The sequence below is a fragment of the Falco naumanni genome, chromosome 2, assembly GCF_017639655.2.
Source record: "Falco naumanni isolate bFalNau1 chromosome 2, bFalNau1.pat, whole genome shotgun sequence".
In the NCBI taxonomy this organism is placed as follows: domain Eukaryota; kingdom Metazoa; phylum Chordata; class Aves; order Falconiformes; family Falconidae; genus Falco; species Falco naumanni.
Window position 1 is genome coordinate 83853506 of NC_054055.1, and position 14255 is coordinate 83867760.

Here is a 14255-nt window from a genome sequence, read left to right on the forward strand (position 1 = left end):
GCAGTAGCGAGAGGCTCTGGCCAAGAGGGATGCATGAGCGAGCCCGTCTGAGCGGAGCGCGGCGGCATCTTCCGCCATCCATTCCGCCTCCCAGGCGCGTGGAAAGCTGCCGGCCGCTGCCATTGTTACCGGCGGGCGATGCGGGGACCGGAGCAGCCGCTCCGGCGAGAGATAAATAGCCCCTGACAGCGCCTCTTCGCACCCACAGCTCAGCAGATTGCACTCGGCGGACGGCCGCAGGTCTGTGTCGCTCCCTTTCGCGGGAGTCCCTTTAAATCACCGGCCCCCCCCTCACCTCTCAAGGGGGGATGCTGCCGACCTTCCCCCCCTTTCCCCCCTCGCCCCGCATGCCCTCCTCTGCCCGCTCCCCCTCCCGCAGCCGGCTACGGCCCCGCTGCCACGGCTCGGCACGGCGCGGAGCCACCGGCACGGCGCGGAGCCCCGCCGGGGGGGCGGGGGGGAGAGAGAGAAAAGTCTCTGCTGAAACACTTTCGGCAGGCAGCGCCTTTGCCAGGAGGGGTCTCAGCGCCAGGTCTTTTGTCTTGGGGCCTTCCTCTGCGTCCCCCGGGGTGGCTGGCGGCTCTCCCGGGGAGAGCCTCCGGGGAAAGCGTCGGGGCGTCCCGGACTGCCGCCGTGGGCAACAGCGCCCTGGACCCCTGCTACCCGCGCCCCGTCGGCACTCCGTGCACGCTCGCCCGCCTCCCCCTTCCCCTCTCCCGCCGCGGGAGCCGAGGGATTCGGGTCGAGCCCTGCCCTCCGGAGCCCCGTCCTGCCCGCGCCGCCCCTTCCCACGGGGAGCGTGACGGTGGCCCAAGGGGGTGTGTGTCCCTCGCCAGCCGTGGTGCTCCCCTCCACCTGCCAGCCCAGAAAGGAGGCCCGGGGCCAACGCTGGTAGCCAAAGCGCTACTTTCTAGCTGCCCGCCCCCCCCCCCCCCGCGCGCCCGGCAGCACCGAGGCGAAGCGGCCGGGCATGTGCGCTCCGGAGCCTCCGGGCACTTGTCCGGGCTGCCTTCCCCCGAGACACCGGGGAGCGCCACGTACCCTGCGGGCGCTTGCAAGCGGCTCGACATGGGGCGAGCCCGCACTTTTTATGTTTTCCAGCATCCGTCTTCACAACCCCCGCCCTAGCCGAGGCCGAGCCGGGGTGGGGGGGGTGTGCGAGACGAGGTTATCGCCAGCCCGAGTCATTATTTCCAGGCCGGCTGCCGCGGGAGTCTTTCCCAGGTGGAGCTGGTGCGGCCGGCCGATACGCGGGGAGACAAAGGCGGGAGCCCGGGCCGTCCGGAGCCCCGCGGCGCGGACAAGTGCGGGTGCTGCCGGGTTGGGGTCGAGCCCCCCGCCGCCGGCGGGGCTTGGCCGGGGCCGCGGGGTACTGCCGCCGCCCCGGGGAGCGCGGGCTGGGGTTTCCGAACGCGTCTTTCTAGTTACATTGAATGCACTTTTAGGCGATTGTTTTCCCTTTCCACTTGTTTGTCTCCTGCTAGTCTCGTAAACTGCCTCATGATTTATTACCTGGGCTAAGTGCTTAATTTGTGAATATGAAACAGATTAAAAGGAGATCGGCGTATTTTAGCAGGCAGGCCAGAGCAAAGCCCGGCAGCTGTTTCGAGTTTGTAGGCATCTCCAACCTCGTGTTAAGCAGGCTAGCCTGCTAGTGATCAAGGGGGTATCCCCGGGCTCTCTCTGAGGCCCACCGCTGCCGGCTCCCCGTGCGCACGGCTGGCGTGGAGACCGGCTGCGGGTTGGGGGGGAGGAGGGGGGGGCACGGGACACAACGATGCCGTCCGTCAAAGCGACACCCGCGGCTCTGGGATTCAGGACCTGCTGCGTCCCCACCAAAGGCAGGCTGGCTCTGCCGGGAGGGCCCAGCAGGCACGCAGAGGGTTAACGACGACTCTGCCCTCTCCTTCAAAGGACTCACTCGAGATAGAGTAAATACGGTCGGGGCGGGTGTGTGTGTGTGGGTGCCGCTCAGGCCACATGATGCAAAAGTAAGACAAGCACACTCCGGAGAACAAAGGCTTCCTACCCCCTTCCTCCCCCTCCCCCCCAAATCTGTCTTAATTCTGCAAGTAAACTTGAGCAGCTATAAAACAAAGGGGAACGATGGAAGTTATAGCCAAGGGATAATCAAAATAAATACCTTTGATGCAGTCCAAGCACGCACTGTGTATTTTCTGGAGCCCCCCTACCCTCAGCTAGGCGGGACATCGCAGGCTCCAGCCACGACAGGGTTGATGTGCACCGCCGGGTTTGTGGCTCGGGTCGATTTATGCCACGTCCTGCAGCCCAGGGCACACCCGCTGCCCGAGGCCAGCACCACCGGGCAGGCAGGCTGGACGGGGCCGCGCCGTCGGGGCTGGGGCCGGGACCAGCGCTGGGAGCAGCAGCAGCGGGGCAGGGCTGCCCCGGGTGTCCCATGGGGCCAGCTGGCCGGGAGGACTGCGGGGCCGGCAGACGTCCCGGTAAGACATGCCCTGGCCCCCGAGGAGGCTGTGAAACACAGCGTGGGGCTGGGAGCGGTGTCTGGCTCCGCAATGAGCTGTGCCCCGGCCCCGCGGGAGCCCTACAGGAGCCAGCCAGGGTGGTTTGGCCCCCCGACCCGGTGGTGGCCCCAGCTCCGGGTCATGCAAGAGACACCTCCCTGCCCACCACGACCCCCTGCTCCCGACTGCCCCGCGTTTGCAGAGCAGGCCAGCTACTTTAATGCTTGTCACCAGCAGCCTGGGGCAATTCCCAGTCCCAGTACCCCACAGAGCCTGCTTCCCTAGCTCCTGCCTTGGCCCTTGGGAGAGATTGTAATGCATGGGGGATGGCAGAGGAAGCCAAGGGGGAAAGCAGCAAGCCAGCAGCCTGTGCAGCCAAGCACACAGCGAGGCCTGCTGAGTACAAAGCATTGCTGCTAAGCCCAAAAGCCAGAGAGAGGCAAAAATCTATAACCTGCCCTGTACCTCTGAGCGCCACTTAAGAACCATGAGCAAGAGCACTGTGTCACTCCTGCTGGAGCACAGCGGACAGGGCTGGCTAGGAGGTAAATGACTCATGTGCCCTTGTTGTACCTCAAGCAGTTGCTCTGGCACTGCAGATGCGGCTGCTGTTGGAGCTGTGGAGGAAGTGGGAGATGTGGAAAGGCTCTGGCCAGCGCATGGGGCCAAGGTGTGGGGTGGCATATGTGTAGGCAGGTTGAGCCCTGGTCTGTTGTGGGGTGGGAGAGCAAAAGACCCTGTGCACACAGCATTTAGAAGGACCCCTGTGTATGCTTGTGTGAAGATGTCAGAGTAACCCTTGACTGGGGAAAGCCGAGTATAAGCTGTGGCTGGGAAGCAGTCCTGTCGGTACATGTGAGGGCTTGGGGACCACCCCCTCCCGTGGCAAGGAAGCACCTGAAGGAAGAGTGCAAGAACAAGACAACAGCGGATGTGTGTGTGTCTGCACAACTCTTTCAGGTTGGCTTGAGATGAGGTCCTTCCGTATTTGGGGCAAGGTTTGTGGCTGGAACCCATTTCCCAGGGGCCTGATGGGGTTTGGGTGTAGTTGGCAGGTCCCCTGCTTTGTGACAGGAGAGATACTGCGTAGGTATTAATACGCCACTGCTGTTTGTAGCCCTGGGTCTTGTTCACTGACTGAAGGTAGGACTGAAAGTTTTGAGCAACCTGAAGAGTGGTAGGCAAAAATGGCCCTAGGGTCTCCGCATCTCTTTTTAGGTTCTGCACAGAGCTGTTCTCTGGCTAGGTACTTCCAGCATTTTAGCAGGGAGAGAAAAACCCAGGTTTGTGTCACGATGGTAGGATACAGTGCTTTTCTCTTCAAGCAGTGTACATAACAGGAAGTCGGGGAAAAAAAGACAGTGGCGATGGAAAAGGAAAGAAAACATTTCCAACTTGTTGGCTTGGCCTTTGCAGTCATCCCTACCTTGGGGAGGGCTATGGCCACAATGTTAAGCCTTGGTTACGCTGCTGAAGTTCACCATGCTAAAAGTCACCTGGTCCCTCAAGCACTCTTGTAAAGCACTCCAGGTCCCCATAGAAAATGGTTTGCGTGTGCTTAAAACTATGTGAATTGGATTTGCTTCCAATAGTGCATAATGCCAGTTTCAGCCTGATCCTGTCTGGCTTTCATTGAATTAACGCCTGGATGGATCAAAGTCCCAATGTCTCAGACCAAAATGGTTCAGATAGTCCTCCTGCTGCTGTCCTTTGCTGCCCTGAAGGCATTTTGAAATCTTGGAAGTGCTGTTATGTGGTGATGGCTAGGCCTCAGAAACAAAGCAGTGGAGAACACTACTAAAGTAGAACTGGCAAACCCCAATGGCTTGGGACAGTCGGCAGGGACACCGAAAGGTATGAAAGCTGCTTCAGTTTGGAGCACAGGCGCACCCCCGGCTCCTTTCTCACCCCAGCCCTCTCCTGCCAGTACTAGCTGGCTGCAGGCACCCCATCCCTGCTAGCCTGCAGGCCTTCTTGCAGCTGGGCTTCCACCTTTGTCATTTGCCCAGTAATGGTTTGTCAGGTCGCAACGTCTCTCTTTCTCACCACTTCCTAACATCTTATTGCCTCCAGAATGCTCCCGAGAAGGGGAAAAATTATTTCAGAAGTCCTGTCACCAAGAACTCTTCAAGACCTCTACATGACCACGTAAACCATGTCTTCATATTCTTATATCCCCTGTTTATACTGCCTGTCTGGGCACTGTTTAGATTTGTAAGCTCTTTGGGGTATGACTCTGTCTTGCATCATCTAATGTACTGTGGCTATCATCTAAACACAAAGCAGCAGGGCTAAGTTTTGGACTAGGGTAAGGCTCAGGATGTGTAGAGATAAATAGGGTAATCGACACACACTGAATTTCAGTGATATTTTATCTTTCCAGGTTCACAAGTATTGTGTTACCTGACAGCAGCTTTAGTGTGCTGGGCACTCTCTAGGCACAGAAGGCAGATTGTTCCTGCCTGCCCAAAAAACGAAAGCAAAACTGCAAAAGCTACAATAGCAGCTGACCAGGAGAGCAATGCTGGTGGTACAGGGAGGCAGGGGAGCTCCTGGCTTCAGCCAGGGGCTCCTTTGCCACAGCTCTCTGAGGCCACCACTCCCAAAGCTGATACCCTGCAGTTAGAAGAGAACAGTGTGCGTTTGTATGCGTGTGTTCATGTGAATGTAATTTTGTTTCTACATAATGTGGATTACCTTTCTTTTGGCAGCAAATCCCTTCAGGGGTTTAGAGAAAACGAGAAATCCTGCAGCCGTTCCCTCCCCGGGAAAGGGCATGTCTTCTGTCGCTTTCTCTGCTCCTTTTTCGGAGCAGTCCCCAAACATTTTTCCTAGCTCAGCGTCTGATCTCACCTTGAGAGCCTGCCCGCTTTTGGGGTGGATCGCTCTCACATGGGCAACAGCAGGAAAATGCAAGGAATAAGGCACAGCAGGTGAGGAGCTGCTTGGATGAATGGGAGGAGAAGGGAACCGAGGTGTAAGGTGTGGAAGTAGCCCACCCTAGTGCAACAGCATTGCCCTGAGTGGCACTAATAGGGGGGCTACGCCCCCAGAGCCCTTCAGGAACCCCTCCTTCCAGGGAGATTGGGTGTGCTGCAGGTGCAGGACATCAAACAGGCTCCTTTCTTCTGAACCCTGGTAGGACTGCTTGGCTTTGCAAAGTGTGAAGGCAACCTTGTCGGGAAAGAGAGCTCCATTGATTTAAATGCAAAATTACCCTCCTGCAGTTCTAATTTCCCAGGCGAGGGCCATGCAGGCTCTGAAAACATGAAAGTTGTTGATGTATTGGTTCAATTAATTTTTAAAATAAGTTTTAATGCTATTTGTTTCAAATTTGATAGGAAAGTACTGTAGATTTTTCCAAGCAAAGACGGAGGTGAGCGCAGATGGGGTGTGTGTTTCACATAGCCTTGAAAAGAGGGCTTAAAAGAGCCATTCGTTTAAGTACCAGGCCTCCACGCAGGGATGAGTGAGACCCGTGGTGAAAGAAAAAGACCTGAACATCTGTATTTGCTAAGTGGCACTGGCAGCAGTCAGCTAGCTTGCCGAGAAGAGCAGAGATGTGGGTGTGAGGCCCAGCGGAGACTGCTGGGTCCCTGGTGCTTTCTAAAAGGAAATAATAGCTTGTGGGGGAACCCTTTCTGGTGGCCTTGGCTCCCATGACCCCATTCTGATGTATGATATTTAAACAAGAAAATGTCAATATTGGTTTTCCACATACGGCCTCGTTCTGCTCTCCATGAAAACTAATGACAAACCCCTTGGAGGGTTGGAGGAGAGCAGACCCCAAAACAGTTGCTCAGACCCTAGTACTGTTGGCTGCAGCAGCCTGGAAGGAAGAAAGAGCAGGTTGTCACAAGTGGTTGGGCAATGTGTACTTGCAGGGTAAATTCGAAAGAAAAGCAATCCCATCCTGTGGTACGCAGTGCCTCAAAGCTGTAGGTCTGATGGTTTGAATTATTATTGCTTTTTAAAATTATAAATTGCATTTGGTACAGCGAGTGAGGATAATGTGCTGCTTACTAGAATTAAGTGCAACTCAAGGGTGTTTTGTTACAACAAAGGTGACCTCTCTGTGCTCGCTTTTTCATGGTCAGGGCTAACAGAGAATTTGATTTGAACCTGATGTCTATCTAGCAGTGGTTTTGGAAAGGAATTATGCCAATTGTATGAGAAGATATCCATAACTGGGCCATCAGATACATCTTCTGATACATGTGTCTTCTGAGGTAGGAAAGTGTAAGTCATAGGAAGAGAGGGCAAGCGTGTCTGACTCATAGTAAAATGAGGGCACATGGAAAGTATAAACGGAGGACTGCTACTAGTAGGACATAAGGGTTGTGCCATGTGTCATGGGAAAAATAATTTTATTGTGGATAATTGAAGTTTAAAGGGGCAGTTGTTGTGCAGCTGCATGGCACAGAACATGAGGTGGGGCAGGTACACAAAAGCAACTTAACCTTTAATCTTGTGCTGCCCTTGTCCTGGTGTTGGTTCAGGTAGGCTGAGCCTCTCCCGAGTGTTGCAGTAGCAGCTTCAAGGTCCTCTAACATAACACGAACTTCATCATAGTTCACCCCAGGGTAAAAAGCATAGCTACGCAGGCTTTATGCTGTATTGGCACCATGTCCCCGGAGGCAGTAGCAGAGTAAGTAGTGTACAAGTCCCTTTAATCAGCTCTGTGCAGATGGGGAATCACTTCTATATGGCAACCAGCTTTCCTGGGCAGGTCGTAGCTGCCTTCCCACTAGAAGGTGCCTGTGGTGCAGGCGCACTACGATTACTTGGTCTCCAGCATGTACCACGACCTCTGCTAGGGCAGAGGTGTCAGTGGGAACAGCCTGGGGAACTCAGTGAGCTAGGAGATGCCACAGGCCAGTCTGATTGCCTTTGACCAGAAAAGCACTTTTGGTCTGATGCACGACTGTGACATCATGATCAATGTGATTCTCCAACTGGGACTGTGGAAAAAGAGCTATCATTTGAGAGGAAAATAAATAAACAAAAGAGTGTTGCTCAGGTATGAGTCCTGCTAGGAGCACAAGGATAGTGTATGAAGCTGAGGTCCTGCCATTTCCAAGACCGTGTCTGTACTGTATGATTTTCTGCTTTTGAGGATACAGATGATACGGAAGGAGATCTTTGGGGCTGCGTTTCACTCCTGTTATATGAAGTCCACCACAATGCAATCCTAGCTACAGCTGAGGCTTTTGGGAGCCAGTCTGACTCAAATAATCCAGGGCATCTCAGCTACAGCTCAGGCCACCTCTGGAGTCCTGGTGGAATGGCACTCACTGCATGCAGTGTTTCCTGATGTAATTTGAGGAGATCAGAGACTGAGAAGGTACTGGAGCAGTGGAGTTAATGCTGTAGCACATGGATCTTGGTCCTCTGAGATCCTGCTGTTCCATGATGCTGTTGCACAGCAAGGCTATCTGAGAAGCTGAGGTAGACTGAAAAATGGATGGGTATCACCAGGATGGGCAGAGGAAGGGCAGCTCCTGTTTCTTTATTGGAGGACATGTTTCATCTGGTATCTAGTGGGACAGCTCTACCATGCTTAATGTCTGTCTTTTGGAGCAGATGTTCATGTGAAGGTGGATGGGAAATGGGCTCAAGTGTGAAAGTGGACTGCTGTGGTTGAAGAAGCCCTCATGGAAATTGTCTGTGAACCATCTGGGGAGGAGTGTCTCAAAACTGAGCCCACCACAGACACTGAAAGGATTGAACTACCCCGACTCTTGCTGGAATTTACCTGGGGCTTCCACATTGCAAGAGAGGAAGAGGGAAAAGAGAGAATGGTGTAGTGGAGCTCTGTCTATGTGCTTCTCTGTTAGTGCACAGCCAGGGCTACTACCATTGTGAGAATATGCAGCAGTTTCTTCTTACAGACAAAAGGAAAAATATATGAAGCCCTACTGAAGAGTAGGGCTGATGGAGCACTGCAAAAGCCTCAGCTAGAAAAACTAAGCTAGCTCTGCAGTTTGGTCAAGTGATGCTCAGTGTTGTGAATTTGATGAACAACACTAGTCTGCATGAAGACAGGCGACTTTTTAAATGGGGTTTTAATAAAGTCAGTATTGCTAAGGCTATCTATAAAGGTAATCTGCATGGGGTTTTAAACAAGTAAACTTAATGATGCCATTAATGCTTCTGACATGAATGAGACCGTTGCTGGAATACCGTGTCTGGCTCTGTTGTGGTGTTTGCATGTTAAAAGTGCATTGGCAAATTAATACTGGATCAGAAAAGAGCTACAAGAGTGATTCAAGGTCTGGGAATCGCATCTTATTGCAAAAGACTAAAAGAAATCCCATCTATTAATTTATCCAAGAGGAGGCTATGACTTGGTTTGATCATAGTCTTTAAGTGCCCTAAGTGTCTCTATGGGGAGATTTCTGATAGTAGAGATCTCTTTAATGTGGCAGACAAAGGCATAATGAGATCCTATGTTGGAAAATGAAGCTCTATGAATTTTGAGCAGAAATAGGTGCATTAAAAAAAAAAGGGGGGGGGGGGGACATAATCGCAGGAACAACTGAGGCAAGCAGTGGGTTTTCTGTTACTTGAAAGTCTTCAGAGCAAGACTGAATACCAGGTTAAAAGCTCAGCCAGAGTTTGTGAGTCTGATACAAGAACGTGTGGCTGAAATTCACTGGCTCATGGTATGTAGCAGGTCAAACCAGCTGATCGTAACATTCTGTTCTCGGTTTAAAAAAATCTATAAATTAGGTATTTCACATCCCCTGAGCCCCGATATTACTGGAGGTCTTGAAGGAATGCATTATAAGCTGTCATCATTTAATTGTAAGCAAGCAGGGGGATTGCCTTTTTTTTTTTCCATTAATAAAACTTCTTTTTCAAGAGCTCATTAGGCACTGGAGTTAACCAGCTGTTAAGAAACACGACAACATTTTAAAAACAGTTAAAATAATTCTCCTTCTCCTGTTTGCTCAGCTTTGTTTTGCAGTGGCACAATTTCATCAATGCTGCTTCTCTAGAAAACATTGCAAATTCCAGCAAAATAAAAAAATCCAACCTAAGCACTTGGGGTAGCTCCCTTGCTCTGTGCCCTCTTTCACATGCATCCCTTCATCTCACAGATATGTTGCAGGCTTTCTCTCTGGACCGTGCACGAGCAGAGCAGAGTCCATCCGTTTTCTAGTGCAGGCCCCTCACATAGGTGGGAATCCATTGTCTGTGACAGGAGCGCTTGGCCTACGGAGCTCTTGCCTTGTCTGAGTGAACGGCGGGGAAGGGAAAAAAAAAGGTATTCCAGAAATTATGCAAGCTATTAACCTCCTTGAGGTTTCATAAAATGGCCTCCAGCAAATGGTCAGAATGTTTTTCTTACGCGGAGAGTAGCTTTCAAGACAGAGCAAACTTTCTTAGTATCTCTTCGAAGGGGGGAGGGGAGGGCGAGGGGAAGAAGATAAAAAATCCCAGCCATGGCTCTCGGGAGTCTTGAAAATCATATCCACGGTTGCGTGGACATACTAAACCTAGGATACATGCAGTGCCTCGTCACTCTCGGTTTTATCAAAACTGAAACAAGAGGTAGTAAGGAGCGCAGCAAAAGATGGAGTTCACAGTCGCTCGGGGACTGCGCTCCCGTCGGCGGGAGCACCCCCCCAGCCGCCGCCGCTACTGCCCCCCGCAGCGTCTGATGTGCAGGCGGTGATCAGCGAGCCGGGGAAGCGGGGCTCGGCGGGGCGGCCGGGGCGCCGCTGCCTCCCGGGGCGCGGGCGGGGAGGTCGGCGGGGAGCCGAGCAGCCGGGGAGAAGGTGAACCCGGAGCCGAGCGGGGCACAAACCCATCAGTCGCACATAACTGGAGAAGACGCTTGGCCTCGCCATGACAACCGGCGGCCCGGGCTGCTCCCACGTCCCGCCGCCTCCCCCGCGAACCCCTTTCCGTCCCCTTTCCCGGTGTTTGGGGAATGCGGGGCTGCAGAGACGAGCCCGGTGCGGGTAACAAAAGGGGATGAAAGGAGCTCTGTAGTTCACTTTACACGTCCGAGAGGCATTTTCATGCTCCGTAATGAGAAAGGATCATTCCGAGGAAGTTCAGATCAAAGGGAAGAGCATCCCGGACATTTGCATAATTTCCGGATTTCGGAGCACGGGCAGCCGAGCGCCGACAGCCCAACCTGGGCACCGCACCGGGGGCTGCTCCTCGCCTCGCCTGGGGACGCCGGGGAGGCCCGGAGAGAGGGCAGGCTGCAGACCGTGCTCCCGCAGGGAGACGGCGAGGCCTGCCCCGGGAGCAGCCATACGGAGGCCGCGGGGCCCCAAGCGGGACGCTGGGGCACGGTTCCGGTGCCCGACGTCAGGGAGCCCTCGGGGGCCCCGAAGGGCGAGAACCCCCTGGTGCGCGGCCAAGCGGTCCCCGGGGGCCGCCCCCCGTTGCTGCCGTTGTGACGGTGGTGCCGCTGGGGATCGGCTCCCTGCTCCCACCCGGCGACATCTGCGCCGCGGAGCCAGCACGTCGCCTCCACGGGCGGATGGCGGATGGCTGCCGGCCCGGCGGCTCGCACCGCCACCAGCGAGCTGGGATAAAGGGATTAAAAGGCACGCTCGCTCCGGCGGCCGGGGGGGCACTGGGCTGGCTCCAGCCTCCTCCCCCCCCCCCCCCCCGCCGCCTGCACCCCGGCCCCGCGGCGCTGGCCCCGTCCGGCCCTAGCAGCGGGGAGGCACCGGCGCGCCCGCGGTGGCTCATTGTTCCCATAACCAGCCGGGGCTGCCGCAGGCGGCCGCGGTGCTCGGGGCGACGGTGCTCGCTGCTGCTGCTGCTGCTACCGGGGAGGGGATGCCCGGGGACACCCTTTTCAGCCATTTTAAAGCGGCAAAGCTGGCGTCCCGCTGCGGCTGCCCCGGCCGCCCTCCTCGAGCCGAGCCCACTCCGTGCCCGGCCGTCGCTCTTGGAGATGCGGGGCTCCACCCCACCCCGAAGCCCGCACCTCCCGCACACGCCCCTCCCCTGCGGTCCCTGGGCGACCCCCCCCCCCCCCCACCCGGCCGCTTAGCGGGGACACCGCGCTGCCCCCGCGCCATGTCCCGGGGATGCGGCCAGCCCCTGCCCCAGTCCCAAGTCACGGTCCAGCCCGTCCCCGCCAAGCCGCAGACCGGGATGCAGCCGGACCGTGCCCCAGCCCCGGCTCGGGATGCAGGCAGCCCTGGGCCGGGGTGCAGCCTCCTCGGGAGCCCCGCGGCTTCTCGCCGCATTGGCCGAGCCCGGGCGGGTTGGCCGGGCGCCAGGGAGGTGAGGTTTGCCTCGGAGCTGGCTGGCGGATGGTATGTTATTGTGAAAAGAGAGCGGGGAAGGCAAATAGGAGCATGGCACGGTATAGGCTCGCCACGTGACCGAAATGTGTTTATCTCGCCCCGGAGAAGCCGGGCTGCCTGCGGAGGCCAACCTTGCTCTCATGGCACAGGCGTGACTCCCGTGGCTGTGGACGGGGCTGGGCCCTGCGAGAGAGCAGAGACCACTTCTGTTTGCTTTTGCTGTCGCTTCGGCTTTTATCATTTGCCTTGTCATTCATCATCAACCTCTCTAGGTCTCCCTCCCCCTTGTCCTCCCATCGTGTCCCCCCCGCCGCCTCCCCCAGGGTCAGTCAGGAAAAGATTGGGAATCCATCTGAGGAGCGAGACAGGGAAAGAAGGGTCGGATGGAGATGCGGCTGGGGCGCGGGGGGGGCTGGGGGGATAAAAGCAGCTGCGTGCAGAACAAAGGTGCTGGAGGGTGGCTTTTGGTGGTGGAGCAGAACCTCGTAAATGAGAGATTTCCGTTCACAAGACTCCGCATGCACAGTTTCTGTCCTGCCCTTGAACTGACAAGCGAATATCTGCATCGCAACCAGAAAGTAAATCACACCGAGCCTGGCTCGGGGAGGGAGCGCACAACGCTCCAGTCGGTTGCTAAGTGCGAAAAAGTGGAAGATTTCAGCTTCCCAGCGCAGCCCCGCTTCTCCGATACAATATTTACTTTGGGAGCCCGGCGAAATACGCTCAGTATTTATTACGCAGAGTGCCGGAGCAAGCTCGCATTTGCGTGATTAGGAGCAAGCGGAGGAGCGGCCGTGGCGCGGCATATCAAAGCGAGCCCGCCTTGGCAGGGCTCCCAGGCAGGGCTTTACTGGCACCCGCGGGATTCCGCGGGGCAGGGCGAGCGCGGCCCGGGCGGCGGCGGCGGCGGCTGCCGCTCCCCGCTCCCCGCCGCCGGGGCACGGGGGGGGCCCCGCAGCCCTTCGCGGGAGGCCAAAAGCGAACGTCGTTCCTGCCGTGGGCCCCGCGTTAACGAGGCGCAGCGGCTGGGCTGGGCCGGGCTCTGCCCGCGGGCTCGGCGCTCCGCGGCATCAGCTGCGGCCAGCCGGCCGGTAATCTCATTAGTGCCGTCGCGTTTGGGGAGAAAAGCGCCCGCCGTCCCCGCCCGGCCTCGGGAGAGTAGACAAAGGTCTGCGAGGCAAGGCCCCGCGGCCGTGCCACGGCGGGCCGGCCCTGTTAATGTTCAATCGGGAGCGGGGGAGCAGTGCCGATCTCCTGGCTCCGCGCTGGGGGGGACGCCGACCCCTGCTCGCCGCTGCCGGCCAGGCTGTGCCGGGGCCGGTCCAGCGCAACGCGCCTCTCCGTCTTGCCCCATCGGGATATTTTCTGCTTGGAAGTTATGCTAAAATAACATTTGTGTGCACGTTAATGATTTATTTATGTGGCTAATAACGCTCACATTCTCGCTGATATTTGTCTAGGCGAAAGACCAGCTGCGAAATGCCCCGCAGCTGTAGCCAGTGCTAGAACAGAGTGCCTTGGAACCAGAAATCAATGCTCCTGAAATGAACAAGTGGACAACTTATTAGGCTCAGTCACTCCACACGCCGTCCCCTGATAACGAATAGATGAAGTAGGCACTGGAGAAAGGAAGCGTCTGGGAAGGCCACACATGCCCACTCCTTCGCGGAGAGGCCGGGTAATTCCGCGGGGCACAGCTGGCCGCACGGACATCCCCGGGCAGGGCAGGGGCTGCGACACAGCACTAGCAGGCTGCTTGGGGTTAGATGGTGATAAATACGGCGAGCGCCCAGGAGAACGGCTCCAGGAGTCATTGATGAAGGTGTCCAGTTTCCTTGCTGCTCCAGAAAGCAGAACCGGCAGGTTCAGCGAGATCACGTAATCGTGGCGTCTCTGCCTAGAAACAGTCGCGCTAATTTTGCATTTTTGCCATCCACGGGGAGGAAAAATACCTGTCCTCCCGCAATGCAAATCCTTACACAAATAGATCTGCGGGCGCACAGGGAGCCGCTGCCAGCCTGACCTCCAAACCAGGAGTCGCTGGGCCCGGATTCAGAGCGACCGGTCAGCAGCAGCACACCCCGACAGCACACGAGATTGTGCAAACTCCCCAGCAGCCCCTCGCAACTCGCTGCTGGCTGAGGAGGGTCCGAGCAGAAGCCTGCGGTTAATCTCCGAGGCCTTCATGCATCCCTGGCGAGCAGCGCCACAGCGCTAAGTGCAATTAACATAACAGACACTAAAATAGGAGAGAGCGGCGCTGAATTTAATTTGCAGGCTTTAAAAAAAAAAAAGGAAAAAAAAAACCCACAACTTAGCACTTGGAACGGTCTGGTGATGAACGCGGAGAACGAGGTGGAAGGCGGTGGAACAGCCCTCCTGCCTCGGGGAGGGGCCGCGGTCAGTCCCGGGGACCCGCTCCGGGAGCCGGGACCACCTTGGTGCGCGCAGCACCGTAAAACATTTCTAGACAGGTAAACTCCTC

At 56.4% G+C, this 14255-nt stretch overlaps 1 protein-coding gene across 6 annotated transcripts in view; it reads left to right on the forward strand.

The window, feature by feature from the left end:
• Window positions 1-14255, forward strand: part of BCOR (BCL6 corepressor) — a 79619-nt gene continuing 65364 nt past the window's right edge. For 5 of the 6 annotated variants that reach the window (XM_040585319.1, XM_040585326.1, XM_040585328.1 and 2 more), the window contains exon 1: window positions 1-240. The gene's annotated coding sequence lies outside the window, so the exon portion shown is untranslated. The remainder of the gene's footprint in view (window positions 241-14255) is intronic. The other variant, XM_040585329.1, reaches the window with a different exon arrangement.